Genomic DNA, 17,183 nt, shown 5'->3' with positions numbered 1-17,183 from the left:
AGGTTCCCATAATTCCCTTGCCATTGGCTACAGTGAAATATTTTGAGAATGCATTCTTTTAGTTAGGACAGGGGTAGTTCTTACCAGGTCATGCAATATTTTCAACAAAATAATATTTAAGATGCAATAAAATGCAAGCTGATACCATTTTCCTTGCTAGAAAGGATGTCACATCCTGGATTTATAATGAGAGGAGCCTAAAATGATCAAAATCATTTAATTCAGTTTGGTTTGTGGCTTGTGCTGACAGTACCAATAATACTCCAGTTATTGGACATTCTAATGTGGAACAAGAAAATGCCTGTGATCTTCTGGGTGTAGTACAAAGTTGTCTATGTGATTCGAGTAATTACACAATCCCAGAAGGGAGGTGTGCATATTGCTCAACAAAATGATGTTCCAGGTAAATTTTGCAGAGTAACTATTCAATACTTTATTTCAAGTTCAGGCAGTACGCATCATTGCAACAAAATCTGCAATTTTTTCTCCTTGAGTTCCATGTCTAGGTCTGTGATCTGAGTATTAGATTGTAGTGAACACATTTGTAACTACGATGTGATACGCTGGTAACATTTCTTAGAGCTGTCCCAGTCATTCCCCTTGGGCTCTTCCTCCTCTGGAAGAACCTTTCCTTTTTTTATCCAGCATCTACTGAAGTTTTAGGCACTTTCATAGTCTCCTCTAAAGCTGCTGCTCCTTGGGAAAATGAGGTGCTTTGGGTCTTAATATGATGAATTAAAACACACGAAGACTTCACTGGGTCTTATAGCCTGGTTTTGAGTCGAAGTGTCTAAATGGCAATCAGACCTTTACATAGTGATAATTAACCTCTTGTTTGCAGAGTGCTTGCCCCTTGTTGGGCCAAAAGAACATGCATGTCGCCTTCCTTTGCGTTGCATTCTGTCATAGACCACCGTTTTCAACATTGAGAAGCTGTGTTAAGTACAGAAAAAGATGAAATCCATCCACCACAGTATGTAGACAAAACAATTCACACTTGTTCCTTGATTTCTGAGGTTACTCTGTCATGGGGTGAGTAAGGTTTGTCTCTCCCAAACTTGCAATTGCTTGTTCTCTGCTGCTCTTATGTTAATGATTGATGGATGACAGGCAGAGACTTAATCTAACAATGATGTCTCAGAGGAGGGGCTGATGAGCGGTCTTTGCATTGTTGGGGGTATGACCTCAGAGGGTGGTTCTCATGAGAGGTTTGATTATCTGATTTTGAGTTAGGTCTAGGTTCTCTCTCTGCTTCCTACCCCACCATGATATTGTGGCTTTGCACCAACCATGGCCCAGCCTCCATCAGATGCCAGATAATGGGCCGCCTGATTCTGTAACCTCCAACTGTAAGCTGAAATAAATATTTTCCCCAAAGAAGCTCCATTCAGGTACTTTAGTTACAGTAATGAAAACCAGCCTAGAACTGTGGTGTAGTGGGCTAAGCCTCCACCTGTGGTGCTGGCATCCCATATAGGTGCCGGTTCATGTCCATGCTGCTCCTCTTATGATCCAGCTCTCTGCTATGGCCTGGGAGAGCAGTGTAATATGGCCCAATTGCTTGGGCCCCTGCAAGCATGTGGGGGCACCCAAAAGAAGCTCCTGACTTCCACCTGTAACAGCAGCATAAAGGGAATGTCAGCTGGAGACCAACAGCTATGAAGACTGAGCTGACAGTGGGTAACTTGGAGGCAAGGCCCTCTAGGGCATGGGAATGTGGGTTTATAAGAGGCTGGGGACTGCCTCTCAGATGGAGCAGGAACCATGTGGCAGACATAGTCCAGTTAGCCCACTGGTTCTCAACAGGGAGTGATTTTTCTCCCTACCCCATCCCAGGACACTTAGCAATGCCTTGAGATGCTTCTGTTTGTCACCATAGTGGGAGGGAGCGGTGGGGATGGTTATCTAGATAATAGGGGTCAGAGGTGCTGCTGGACATCCCACAATGCACAGGACAGTCCCTACAACAAAGAATTATCTGATTCCAATGTAAATTGTGCTGAGGGCAAGAAATAGTAGGTTAGACATACTCATTTTCAATTATTGGAGGATACAATTTAAATTCCTGACATTCAAAACAGAATTTTAGAAAGTATTCCTTCTCTGTGTGCTCTAAAAGATTCTGCATTCTATGGCTTGGGAAATATTTATTTATTTTCTTATTCAGCCCTCCCCCTCTGAAATTCTTTCTCTACCTCTTGGACTATGTATTATGTAACTGGCACTTTAAGGTAGAAAGAAGGTGATATTTCAAATTACAGAAAGGGACTTGAGGGTTATTCACATCAATGAATAACTTTGTGTAGTCTGTTGGCTCTGTCTCAGATTTATTGCAAATGGATTTTTACATACTTTATATTTTCTTTAAATCTTTTAAAAATGTTCTCTCTTTTTTGTTGATTATTATAAGGGAGGAAGATGGGTGAATGGATGGATGGATAGATAGATAGATAGATAGATAGACAGACAGACAGATAGAGATTTTCCATCTTCTTGTCCATTCACCAAATGCTCATAACAACTTTGACTGGGCCAGACCAAAGCCAGGAGTTGAGAACTCAATCTAAGTCTCCCATGTGGGTGGTAGCTATCCAGCACATAGTATCCCGGGAATACATTAGTAGGAAGGTGGGATCAGGAGATAGATCTGGGACTTGAAGTTTTTTAGTTTCCACATAGAAATGAACATGCATGATATTTGTTTTTCTGTTCATGGCATATTTCACTTCACATAATGCCCTCCAATCCAACCATTTTTCTGCAAATGACGAATTTCACTTTTTTTAATGACTGAATGATATTCCCTTGTGTGTGTGTGTGTGTGTGTGTATCAATCACACGATATCATCTATCAATGAGTATATTGGTTGATTTTATATCTTATCTTTTGTGAACAGCGCTGCAGTGAACAGGGGATTGCAAATATCTCTTTGATTTACTGATATAAATTATTTTAGATATATGAAGTTCCTTCAGAAATTCATGGTAAATGAAATCAAAAGATGTTTGTTTGATGTAAAACAATTTTTCCACCAAAATAAATGCATACCTTAATTCTAGTTTTCATGAACATTTTTAGGTGTCCTAGTTTAACTGGGAGTTGGATGGCTGGATTATATATTTTGATTCAAATTCTTCTTGCCTTACTTTCTTACAGAGTCTTTTGAGAAGTCCTCCTGTCCAGTGCAAAAGGATTTTCTGGAAGACAGAATTCACAGACCAGATAGAAGTAGTGGTCATGAGCTAAACACTAAAAGTCCCTCATGTCTTTTCTCTTTTGATATACACAGCATTTTTGTCACATGAGTTCTGTTAATACTTGCTACTATATTATTTAATTCTTTGGAAATTTTTAAGGTTAAAGTTGATATTAAAGAATATGAAGTCTATGGAACAATTTTAAATTTAAGGCAGTGGGAAAATTAGGTCATCCTAAGGTCTGTAAAAGAGCAAATGGTTCAAATATTTGTACCGACTCATCTTGAAATTCTTGCCTCCCCCCCCCCCGCAACAGAATCCAATACCTGCTCCCTGACGTGATGCTCCAAATCAGCAGAAATCCTGCCAAGTGATTCATGGTAGAAGAAGAGCATGAGTAATCAAAACAGGCACAGTCTTCAGAGAGATAAACTGATGGGATTACTGCCAGAGGGGTGTGTGTGGGGGGGGGGAACTGAAGTTGGGCCACCCTCGTAGATTTCTCCAGCAAACACAGCCAGATATTGCCATACATAGTGACCAGATTTTATGGTCCTGCATTATCCACTCCTATTATTTTAGTGCTTTGTAGAAGGATTATTTAAACCAAAGTATTATTTCAAAGCAAATAGTTAAGGGAGAAAGACAGTGGCACCCATTTCTCTACAAGTATTTTCCCTTAGTACTGGAAAGAAGAAAAGTATAAACTCAAATTATCGGGGAATCTGAATCATGATTTTCAAATCAGAGTTTTCAAGCTTTTCCATCCATAAGACTCTCTCAGAATGCATTGTAAAAATGCAGATTTTTCCATCCCTTCCATGGATTCTGACTGAGCAGGCATTTTTCACAGGCACTAAAGAGTTTCTGAGTGCGCTGCCTGTGGGTTCAGCTTTGCAAAGCAGCTATCAAATAAACCAGCTCAAAATTTGCCTGACAATAGTAAAATAACTGAGCACATACTAAGAACTCAGTAGATATGTATTGAATCAGTTCTCTTCAGCTCTTTTCCTATACATAGACATTTTCTTTTGGCTTTTCCATAAGTGGATTTATGATGGGTTTACTTGAAAATATAATTGTTTTAGAGAAACTAAGATCTTCTCCATTTTCTCTACAATTTGTGTTGTATGAATTTTCATTGTCCTTAATTGCAGAAATCTCAAGTTATATTAACCCTTCCTTTTCCTGTAATGTGATTGCAGGTACTTCTTTTTAATCACCTTTGGACTTAGTTTTTACATTTCTAACGTGGAAAAGTTAATATTCTTAATGTTAGTTAAGTTAAAATATCATAAAGCACCAAAAGAAATATAAATGTGTTTGAAAATGCAGCTGTAAACTGGATCTCAGAATTAAATAACAGGGGCAGTGACAATGTAGTCCTTCTAACCCTCTGCTCTAAGTAAATGTGTTTTACCCAGCATCTAGAGAGAGCTGGGTTTAAAGTGAATGTAAATTGAGTATCAGGTGCAGAGTTAAAGTTGCACCTTTCCTGCACTGCTTCAAATCGTAATTTCAAGAGTCACTATCACTGAGGTATTGGCTATATTAAAGTCAGAGATTGTTCAGGTTCCAGTGAGGTCACTCGATTGCTGAGATGAACCAGAGTGATCTGTTGGAAGGAGAAGACTTGTTAAGAACTCATAGGTTCAAGCAGCACAAGATGACCCAAATCCTTGGGCTCCTGCACTTGCATGGGAGGACCTGGAGAAAGCTCCTGGCTCCTGGCTTCGTATTGGCACAGCTCCGGCTGTTGTGGCCCATTAGGATATGAGCCAGCAGATGGAAGACTTTCTCTCTCTCTATCTATCTCTCTCCTTCTCTCTTTCTCTCTCTGCCTCTCCTTCTCTCTCTGTGTAACTCTGACTTCCAAATAAATAAATAAATCTTAAAATAAAAGAATTCATAGTTTCACAGATCATATGGTGGCAATGGTCTTGAGCTGAATAGTAAGTTTCCCTATTCCTTCCTGCTGTGATGTACACAGCATTTTTGTCACCTAAGTTCCCTGTCAGTACCTGCTACTCTTATAATTTCATTTTTTGGGAAATTTTAAAGATTAAAGTTGATAATTAATAATATGAAGTCTGTGCTATGATTTTAAAGTTAGTCTCCCCTCCCTGAAAAGCCACTATTCCTATGCATATTTGCACACTCACTCACACAGGTAGATACATGGACACAGCCTTTCCTTAGCCCTGTTACCCTTAATTTTCATACTGTATAGGTTACCAGTGATGTGTTCGTATTTCCTTGTCTTTAGCAGTGCTGTATGTGGGGAAGGATACTTTTTCAAAGGTGTTGATGATCAATTAAATGTTGGGAAATGGGGAAGGAAGTAAGCATCTAAAATTAATTCCAAAGCTTATTCTCTTTCTTTCATTTTTCTTTTCCTTCTGATAAAAAGAGATATCAACATGTCTGTGAAATTATCCAGCCTGTCACCTGCATGAAAAAGGCAGTTGCTTCTTTGTTTAAACTTGGCATATTAAGATAAAATTAAAGAAAATAAAGGATGAGGTGGGGACTAATCATACCAGCACACAAGTCAGCGATACATTAAACAAATAAAGCAAACAGCAGGTCAGGTGCTGCCCAGCCACATGGGCACTGGGATGCACCAAAATATGTGACACCTCATCCTCTGGGTATCTTCTCTGTTAGTCAGCATTCCTTGAGGTCCAAGCATTAGCACCACTGCTTAAATAAGCTGAGGAAATAAAAGGAACAAACTAGAAGTTATCGCTCCAAACATAGGGATCATTCTCATGGATGGATCTTCTAAGAAGAAAGGAATAGGAAAATTAGCTCACAAACCTTGCATCTTTCATTGTCAGAGTACAAGCGGGTAACAGTAGATCATGTTTGAGAAATCAATAGAAGGTAATAAAAACAGTTGGTATGTGAGTGTTAGGGACCAGATGAATGTATGTGTCCAGGAGGACAATCTACATTGGAAACATTGATGTTGTCTAATGTCCAGATTCCTTTTCAGGAATGAAACATTAATATTCCAACTTTTGGGAGTTTTGCTGGCGTCCTAGTCTGCCAGCAGACATGTGACGACACACTTCCCCCAGTGTTAAACCCCTCCCCAAGATAGCAGGCATCTGATGTCTGATTAACAGGAATATGTCAGAGCCCAGCACTTTCACCACAACTTAAGAAAACCCTGAAGGCCCCTCTGCTCATTCCAGCTCCCTTTTCTTTCATGTATGTCAAATGCCAAATAACACCCCTTTGAATCTCTTGCCTATAATGATATCTATCTTCCTGACAAAACCAATCCCTGACAACCAAGAAGAAAGAGAGAGAACTTTGTAGATTGCTGACTTTTAAGATGCAGAAAGAGGAAGAGAGTTTGCTTACATCATGAAAGATATTGAGGAGGCTGTGGTTCAGAGAAAGCATCATTAAAATATGAGAAGTCTTCTGTTATGCTACATTTATTTATTTAGGTGAGATGAAAGGATTTGATGTAGGACTTTGAGAATCATAGGAAAATTTTAATGACAACAAGAGCTAATTGTTAGAGCAAGACAAAAGATTGACATGGAAGATTCAGATGAGATGGAAAAACTGATACATCAGCAACAAGTTGTACAACAGAGTGATTTACTTCTGCACCCTCAGTTTTCAAGAAGGAGAAGTAAGGATTACTGTAGAAAGTATATTTGGTTATGTGTTGTGGGTGGAATGGTTAAAAAAAATCAGAGACCAAGATAACTGAAGTAATAATTAAAAACAAGTTTATGCTTAACATGCACACGCACATAAACATGCATATATTATTATTTTTACATCAGTGATATTCATCCTACTCATATTGTTATTTCTAAAGAATGAATACAAGCTATATTTATACTTTCCCCTCACTGTTCTGTTTATATTCATTTTTAATAATGTTTATATGATTATTAATGTAATTGTGTGTTAATGTAATTATTTATGAGGCTGGTCTTCCTGTTGTCATGTGTGGAGAGTAGTGAAAAATAAAACAAAGATTATAAAATGTTAGTATAAATTAACATAAGTATTTAAAATAGAAGATAGAAATTTAGTTTTCATCAATGATTGGCAAGCCAGAGATTTGCAGTCCATAAAATAGGAGGATGCTTTGAATTTACTTTCTGTTAGCATGTTTTCACTTCCTTCCCAGTAATGCATACCATTCTTTGATTTGGGGATGATGGAAGGGGTTACAGAATAACTGTGGTAGTATCTTGGGTTTTCCTATAAAGTTGATGGGGAGAAGACTTACTGCCCTGAGCTGCTGTCTACAGATCTGCCTAGCAATCCTTTCAAGCAGAGACCTGATGATATGCAAGGGTAGCCATCTGAGATAATGCCCTTCTTCAACAGGACAAATAGATGAAGAGAGCAGATGACATCGGAAACCCACAAGGTTCAGATGGGGTACAGGGCTTCTTATTCTGTGTCTTGTTCAACACCAAACAGTCTAATTTTATATGAGAGGTAGAAAGACTGAGACAGCTAGACAGAGACAGATGGAGACAGAGAGAGACAAATAGAGCTTTCAGCCCCTAGTATACTCCCCAAATTCCTATGACAGCTGGGACTGGGTCAAGGCTGGGACAAAGGGCTGTGAAGCCAATGCAGGTCTCCCATATACATGGAAGGAATAAAATTGCTTGAGTCATCACCTGCTTCTTCCCAGAGTTTGCACTGTCAAGAAGCTGGAGTCAGGAATTTAACCCAAACTTTGATTTTTTTTCTCCAACCACAGTCTTCTATCTTATTTCCTACTTGCTGATCAGTCTGTCTATCATTCATTCAGAAGTTCCTTAAGTGCAAGAACTACGCCCCCGGGACCTAGCAGCAAAAGTTACACATGAAACATTAAATGATATATTGTGTAAGAAATGTAAGCTGAATGAAAAAACTCAGTAACTCTGGCAACTGTTTTATAATATTGAACTAAAGTGTTTCAAAACCTTATCATACCAGAGTGCAATTACTTATGCTGATTCTACCAGCATTCCTAGTACTTCATTCCAAAAAGAAATCACGTATGTTCAATCCAGAGTAAGCGATGAGTTGCATCCTTCCTGCCCAGCTTGTTTGACATGTCGTTCCCCAGAAGGTTATCATACATCCATTCTTTATTCCATATGGTTGGAAAGCTCTACGTAGTTCGTTAGGGAGGATGGGGATGAATTGATTCCAGTATTTAGATTTCCAAACTGTTTTCAATTAGGAAGTGACTTCTGTGTTTCTCCCAGTCAAGTGCTTTTGATTAGCAAGAAGCATAACTACACAGTCATTTGGAGATCTGCTCCCATAATCAGAACATACAATGGCTAACTGAGTGCTTAGTTGGCTTACATTTCTCTACTTCCTTGACACACACACATGCATCTTGAACCTGACTGTGTACCACTACCGGACTCCTCTAGGCTAAGAAAAGCCCAGAGACGATCTTCTGAACAATTGTGTGAGCTCACTGAGCCTTGGCCCTTTCTCTCCCAGCAGAGGTTTTTAGATTGTAGGTATGGGTATTTTCTACCACTCACCAAAGTGTGTAGATCATTCCTAGGTCTTCATAAGGGGAAAATTAACATATAATTTTATTATACATTATATATACAATAGTATTCACAGTTGACCCTATTACTGCTCATTACATTTGGATGCTGGGTTCAGGCTAAAGCCCTTGGGGGGAATACAGGTGATGGAGATGCTGCTTTAGCCATTTTTCTTCAAACTTTGGCCCTCTCTGCAGACAAACAGACTTTTCCCATTCTGATCAGTTGATCAGCTTACTCTGCTGATAAAAAAATAAGGCCTTCCCGCATTTTTTAACATAAGCATTGAAATACTTGACATGCTTTATAGGCTCCAGTCTGAAGCTATAGCCACATCTCATACTAGTCTCTCTTTCAGTTTAGGCTCCATCCTCCAATCTGCTATCTTTTGTGCACACATTCCCTTTAACTGTTTTTGTCATCCAGATGTCCAGAGCACATCAGCTTCCCCCAGCACAGGCTTTCATCTCATTATATAATTCCTTTATAGCATTTTCCTTAGGTATAATTTCCTGTAGAACTATGGGATTGTTTAATACATGCCTAGACACTCTCACAGAGAGGATGCATGTCCATTTTCTTCTGCACTGTACTCACTCTGGAGCACTCCAGTGCCCTTAACCGTAGTTAAGCTAATGGTTATGTTGAGTTCACATAATGCCTATTGCCTGCCTACACATATCCTTTTGCTGATTCCCATCTTTTCTACTGAAACAAATGGTCTCTCTTAGAAGAGGATGGTCTTATTACATTTTAAGGAAATCAATCATGATGAGGAGGTTTTAATTAATATAAATTAGAGAATATGCTAAATGGCATATGCCTAAATAATTTACAAATTTGTTGTTTAGCCCTTAAGTGTGTGCCGGTTTCTCCAAATCTCCAAAACGCATAGTATATTCTCTTGGTTTGAACTTACTATCTACTACACATTAAAAGCATAAGAAAATGTGCTATGCATACCAATATCTATATATGCCTTTTCAGCTTTATTTAAACACTATACCAATAATTATTCTAATGATGGCACTAATATGCCTCAGTAGTTTCATATCAATATATCCTAATATTTAATGTCCTTTAACAAATCCTATTCTGTTTTATATATCCTAAACGATACAATCTCAATTACATGATTCACAGTAAATTGTACAATAAACATTCTTGGACACTAAGTCCGGTAGATGCAAAATCTAGAAAATTTAAACAAATATTTGATTTTGTTTACTTACATGCCACCAACTGCTTGAGAAAGCTACTTGGGGAAAACAGAAATTACAGAAGAAGAAACTCATATTGTAAACCCCTGGACTTAAATACTCAACAAAAAGCCAGAAGGTAAACACTGCAGTATTAAACTCAATCAGCTTGGAGAAACTCATTCCTTAGTGGATTTAGGAATTGTTTAGCTTCACATAATAGAGACTGTGAACAAGTAACAGGCAAAGTGAACACAGCAGATGAAAAAAAAAAAGGCTCGATATTATGGAAATGTGTTTGTTTCTTCCAAGTAGGTGAGAGATTGGATCGCTGGAAAGGTTAGAACACCTCAAATATATGACGCTTTTCTTCTGGCTACAGAAACTTAAAAAGAGGATTATTTGACAATGTATTCACTTTCCATTAGCCCATTTGCTGTTAAGTGATGGTAGTTTCATTCTGTTAAACAGTTACTGAGAGCCAATCACATGGTGAGTATTGTACTAAGTGTCAGAGATTAATAAAAGGAGTCCCTTTTCTACAATTTATTGAAGGCTGAAACAATTGTGAATAATTTGGAGATATTCATTGTGCATACTGAAATAGAGGCTAGTGCTAAGACTAGAGATGGCCCAATGGAGGAAGTAAATGGACTCCTGCGGCCTTGGAAAAGCCTGCAGAGATAAATGGTGTTTCAACTGAGCTTTGAAGCAAGCTTAGGAGTTTCCCTAATAGTTAGGAAATGGTGAATAATTTGATAAGCATAAAGGTTAAAAATGCACACTCCATGCAAATAAAATGTTACTGCCATAAAAATTAAGGATACTTATAACTACTCAGTGCCCGAGCCTGCATGCGGGGCCAACCGCTATGTGTGCCTGTGCCTGTGCCTGTGCCTGTGCCTGTGCCAGGGACTGCTGGGCCACAGCTACACGAACACACATGCTTCTGAATTTTCTACTCTACTCACTCACCTACTTTACCTACTTCATTGTCCTAATGGGCTTCACTTACAAAACACAAGGTCAAACATGAAATTTTAAGAATTGCAAGGTAGCAACAGTAGAACATCTAACCAAATGTAGAGTATTTCTCAGAGAAGAGGATTTGGTTACTGTATAGGTTTCACACCTAGAAAGTCAGCCCTACACTTAGTACAATTCTTGATACAGAGTAATGTAGTAGATGATCAACCAACCCCATGGCTAAGAAACACCATCACATGATTTCAGGCAGTGATGTCACTTGAAGCGATTTGTAGATAAAGAAATTCAATCCAGAATCAATGTTGTATGCAATTTGATGCAGAAGAGACAGAAGGAATGGAAACCAAATCCAAGTGTTATAAATGGAAGAAATTTTTTGCCTGTCTTCATCACTATAAAGATGGTTTGTACCAGTCAACACCTTCTCTATATTCTGAAAGGACGTGTCCTACTTCTCATACTTGAGTGAAATTCTTTTGGGATGGAGGAGATGCTAATGACTTTTAATTAATGCAAGCTTAGTACATGCCCTGATAACCTGAGGTTGGTTAGCTATTTGAGAAATCACATCAAAACCTTGAGTCATGTAGCGGTATTAATCTGCATTGTGACTTATCACAGGCACATGGTTAAGTCTGTTGTCACTGCATATTTCAAGAGTGTTACCAGTGTTTCTGAATGCTCCTAATTGAAGTTAAATACACGAATGTTCTCTTCACAGAGAAATAATATTAAAAAATCACCACACTGACTCAAAAATGCATTACAAACTGATCAAAGTTTGTTCCTTGATAGGGGGAATTTCATTATGATTATATTTGTAGGGAAGTGACAATATTCACCAATTCTTTTCATAGCTATTTTGCATGGGATTGTGGCTTCTTAAATTAACACAATAGAGTGGTAATTTTCAACCCTGGCATTAGCTTTATGTGGTGTTGAGTTTAAAATTTACCCTTTGCCTGAGTTGTACCACAACTGAACTAGAATCTAAGGGTGGAACTTGGGTATCTGGATTTTCCACAATCTCTAAAGTGCTTCCCATACCAATACATATGTTTATTTCTAAAACACCAAATTAGTGGAATCAGAGAACATTTATTCAGTTCACATGTGGTTTCTATCATATAATGGAGTAATTTTGAGATTCATCAAATTGTAATCCATTGATTTTTTCCAGTTTTGAGAATACTCAATAGTATTCCAGGACTTTCATATACCATAATTTGTTTCTCCATTTACAAGTTACTGGAGACAAATGTCTAAACTGTTTAATAAAAGTTTCCTGGTTGAGTGTAAACCATAGTAATGATTGAGAACAAAATAACTACTGTGAGGAATTTTAAATATGTGTAGAACTTTATATTTTACCAAACTCTCTCACATGCTTCCATTATCATATTTGCACTAATTGATTTAAAGTAGTGAGTGTCAGAGAAATTGTATTTACCAGAGACTTGTTTGTAGACTATATAGTCCAAAGCCTAAGGAAACTGATCATGTCTGCTTAACAATTGTTTTCTTTTTGATATTATCTAAAAATGTACTGGGTTTTCAATGGCATCTTGAACTAATACCAATGGCATCTTGAATTAACACCAACCAATTATTCTTATAATCAATAAGGCCTGAAGATGTTGGCGTAAGATTTATTTAAAAAAATTCACATTCTAAGTGATCTTTTCTTACCCATAGATGGAAAATTCTTGCCTACAATGAAAGACTAGTTTTAGGAGGCATTATTATTAAACTATGAACCATGTACATATTTCTGACCACTTGGAAATCATTATTAGGGTATGTCAGTAAATAAGTCTATAAATTTTGAATAAGAATGATGTGTAAGGGCACAGCATTGCCTAAATGAATGCTTGATTGTGATGGCTTATCTGTGCCTTCTTCATCCCTCTTTTTTCTGCCCTGGAAAAAGGATCATTTTTCAGGATTGTTGTAACTCAACTTTGCCTTTTCACTCTTCAAAAGCTATCAGACAATATTTATCATACTCAAATGATCAAAAATCACTAGAGGAGCCAGTGCTATGGCATAATGGGTAAAGCTACCACCTGCAATGCTGGCACCCCATATGGGCACTGATTCAAGTCTTGGCAGCTCTACTCCCAATCCAGCTCTCTGCTATGGCCTAGGAAAGCAGTAGAAGATGGCCCAAATGCTTGGGCCCCTGCACTCATATGGGAGACCTGGAAGAAGCTCCTGACTACTGGCTTCAGGAGGAAACAACTCTGGCCATTGCAGTCATTTGGCGAGTGAACCTTTCTCTCTCTGTCTGCCTCTGCCCCTCTGTAACTCTGCCTTTCAAATAAATACATAAATCTTCAAAAAAAAAGAGAGAGAGAGGCTGGCACTGTGACACAGTATGTTAAAGTCCTGGCCTGAAGCGCTGGCATTCCATATGGAAACTGGTTCGAGTCCAGGCTGCTCCTCTTCCAATCCAGCTCTCTGCTATGGCCTGGAATAGCAGAAGATGGCCCAAGTGCTTGGGCCCCTGCACCCATGAGGGAGACTCGGAAGAAACTCCTAGCTCCTGTCTTCAGATTGGCACATCTCTTGCAGCCATCTGGGGAGTGAACCAGCAGATGGAAGACATCTCTCTCACTATGTCTCTACCTCTCTCTGTAACTCTGTCTTTCAATTAAATAAAATAAACCTTAAAAAAAGTTAGAGAAATTTATACTTAGCAGTTTCAGGTCATTTCACACATCCCACTGCAAAAGTCCTTTCTTTAGCCAACCCAAGGATAATAGAGCATTGATGTCTCAATGGATCTTTACTCTGTTTCTCCAACACGTATGCACCCAGAGATGTAATATTGCAGCAATACCTGGTATCTAAGAATGTGCCAAATCTTGCCAAGATAGCAGTGAGGTAACAAAGTATATGATATCTTGCCCTCTGACAAATAGGGTAAAACAACTTAAAAAATGATTGTCATTGGAGATTACAGATAACCTGTGATGTGAGATAAAATTGGGAGATGGAAGAAATTTTCTCATTTGCTTATTAAGAACTTAACATCATATCCAATATAATATCTGATTAATTGAAGGTTTGTATACTGGGTTGAACAGTGCTCATTAAAATTCATATTCTAAGAATCACAGAACGTTATCTAATTTGCAAATAGGTCACTGTAGATGAAATTGATTAAGATGTGGTAAAAGTAGAATAGGATGGACCTTTAATCCTGTATGATTGGCTTCCTTGTAAGAGGAAAAGAAGGGACAAAGAAACAGAGATGGGCAAGGTGATCCTGAGACAGAGATGGAAGTCAACAACAATACAAGCCAAGGAATGATGGCTAGAACAAGGAGCTGGAAGAGATTAGGAGGGAGCATAATCCTGCCAAACACTTGACTTCTAGACTGCAAAGCTGTCATAGAGTCCATTTCTGTTGAGTTAAGCTGCTGCATCTATGGTCCTTTGTTATGGCAGTCGTAGCAAACTAACACAGCTCACATTTATATTTTAAACTCAAGGGAGAGGTAGAAGTTTATCATTCTGCAACATGGGCATCAAGGTGGAGCTGGAATTTTTTTTGGAAAACAACAAAGAGCAGAACCCTCCTCAACACTCATGATTTCCTCACAGTTTTGTGTATTGGGATCTGTAAGTTGAATGATATGAGCTGTCTTCGTCAGAAACACCTGTTATGCTCAAAATTCAGATTCCCTGCCTTGATCCAAATGAATGATACAGAATCCCATCTAGTAGCATTGAAAGACAATGAGGGGCCTGTGCTGTGGTGCAGCGGGTTAATGCCCTGGCCTGAAGTGCTGGCTTCCGATATGGGCACCGGTTCTAGTCCTGGATGCTCCCATTCCAATCCAGCTCTCTGCTATGGCCTGGGAAAGCAGTAGAGGATGGCCCAAGTCCTTGGGCCCCTGCATCCACGTGGGAGACCGGAAGAAGTCCTGGCTCTTGGCTTCGGATCGGCGCAGCTCCGGCCGTTGCGGCCATCTGGAGAGTGACCCAGTGGATGGAAGACTTCTCTCTCTGTCTTTACCTCTCTCTGTAACTCTGCTGTTGAAATAAATAAAATAAATCTTTAAGAAAAAAAAAAAAAAGAAAGACAACGAAGGACAGGCATTCAATTGAGCATGTTAAGTCACTGCTTGGGATTTCTGCATCCTACGTTGGAGTGCTTGGTTTGAATACTTGGGTACTCTGCTTCCTATCTAGCTTCTCACTACTGTGATCTCAGGAGGTAGCTGGTGATGGTTTCAGTACTGTGTCCTTTCCACACCTCCATGGAATTCTGGGATCCTGGCTTCAATCTGGCACAGTCCTGTCAGTTGTGGGTATTTGAGGAGTGAAACAGTTGATAGAAGAACTCTGTCTCTCTGCCTTTCAAATAAAAGAAAAGTAAACAAACAAAAATTTAAAAGTAAAGATAAACAAAAACCTAGCAGTCCATTAAGGGTCAAACCTATCCTCAAGTCACAGACATAATCCAGTTAAATTGAAATATCAGGCATTAGCAAGCTACCTGAAACTACACAGTGTTTTGAGGACACAGAATTTACCAATAGCACATACCAAGGGGATCTTGATTTTATTCCTGCTTCCCCAGCTACACAATGATAAATTACTACAAGCTTTTGATCCTCTTGCCCTGTGACAAGACTGAAGCAGCTAGAACTTGGAAAGGACAGATTAAAAATAGCGACACTAGAGAATGTGCCACCTGCTACCTGAATCGTTTTCTTCTTCATTCCTTGGATAGAAATGAAAGTTATACCTTTTCAAAATAAATGAAAAATTATTATCAAGGACAAATTTGCAGAAGGAAAAAAAAACCTTTCAGAAAAGAATGTCCATTTAGTAAGTCTTTCTTGATCACATAAATCTAAAATTATATTTAGATTAAGGAAATGAGGCAGATAACTGGTTAAACAATTTGAAATGGAAATTATAAACCACTCATCTTATACTTTAGATAGTTGAGATACTTATATATGTACAGTATATGTACAATTTATGGGAGAGATAATTCATGATACTTCATATTAATATATAAGCTTGTTATTTTAATTATAATTTTCCTCTCATTTCCTTCAAAATTGCTTTATGCTTTAAAAAGTTTATTTTCAAAAAATATCTAAAATTAATGTGATAATCAATTTACCGGTGCAAAAAACTATTTCAAAAAACTATGTAAATGTTAAAATATTCCTCTAAACTTTTTTATGAACAAATACCATAACTCATCATAGGTAAAATTGGAGACCTTTTTAATTACTTGTTAAGCCCATTCCTTTCCTAATATAGAAGAAACCACCAACTTATCTCCTTCTACACTCTTTCTCTCCCTCTTTCATATCTTACAAATACATGATTATGTATATATATTATGTATGGAAACATATGTAATATATATATATTCAATTAGCTAATTATCAGTATTCTGCCATTTGAATGCAAACATTTTCTTTTATACATTTCTGATAATGGACCATTTGTTTTTTCATATATTGCTGATATAAATAAGCATACTAGTGATTTTTGTTAACCTTCTTCGGTAACCCTGTGCTCTTATTAGTCCTAGCATTTCTTCTTTAGAGTGTTTTGGGCTTTCTAATTTAAGCAAATCATGCCAGCTATAGATAAAAGGAGTTTTTCTCCATCTTTCCTCATACTGCCTATTGAATGATTCAGGATCTCTAGAAAGAAGATAAAATCAACAGGCCTATAGTAACACAGTAGTGTTTCTGATATTAATGAGAACATTTCTGATGATAAAAAACTGAGCAAAATCATCATTAGAGACAACCTTCTCCTCATAAGTTACCACTGCAGAACTTCAAAGCTAAGCCAATAGGAGAAAGATACTGAAAGAGTGTCCAGAGGCTTGATAGAAATTAAAGTATACTTTAAGAGATGAGAGGAAAAGTGTAGCTGTTCTTTGCAAGGAATGGTGGTTGTAACATATACTGGTCAGTGAACTGGAGAAATTCTTTTCACAGTGGCTTGCTGGAGATAATTAACTCACAGAGAAGGGCTATTTTGACACCATCCCCTTCGGCATACAACCTCAGTAATTTATTAAATAGTTATAAAATGAAATGAATAATAGTCCTTACCACGAAATAAACAGAGAATATTTCCTTTCAGTGAATGTCATGCAGTAATTGTGCAATAAAAATAAATTAAAAAGGAAATAAATTTTGCTGTATGAAAAAGGAAGAAAAGGAATGAAATAGTAGGTCTAAATTTTATTAGTTATCCTATT

At 37.9% G+C, this 17,183-nt stretch overlaps 1 long non-coding RNA gene across 2 annotated transcripts in view; it reads left to right on the top strand.

The window, feature by feature from the left end:
- Positions 1-15,848, top strand: part of LOC138849151 (uncharacterized) — a 54,687-nt gene extending 38,839 nt beyond the window's left edge. For both annotated transcript variants that reach the window (XR_011387561.1, XR_011387560.1), the window contains exons 5-6: positions 842-973; positions 3,158-15,848. This is a non-coding gene — a long non-coding RNA (uncharacterized lncRNA). The remainder of the gene's footprint in view (positions 1-841; positions 974-3,157) is intronic.
- The last annotated feature ends 1,335 nt before the right edge of the window (positions 15,849-17,183 follow it).

The sequence above is a fragment of the Oryctolagus cuniculus genome, chromosome 3, assembly GCF_964237555.1.
Source record: "Oryctolagus cuniculus chromosome 3, mOryCun1.1, whole genome shotgun sequence".
Classification (NCBI taxonomy): Eukaryota; Metazoa; Chordata; class Mammalia; order Lagomorpha; family Leporidae; genus Oryctolagus; species Oryctolagus cuniculus.
This window is presented reverse-complemented; position numbering and strand designations above follow the sequence as displayed.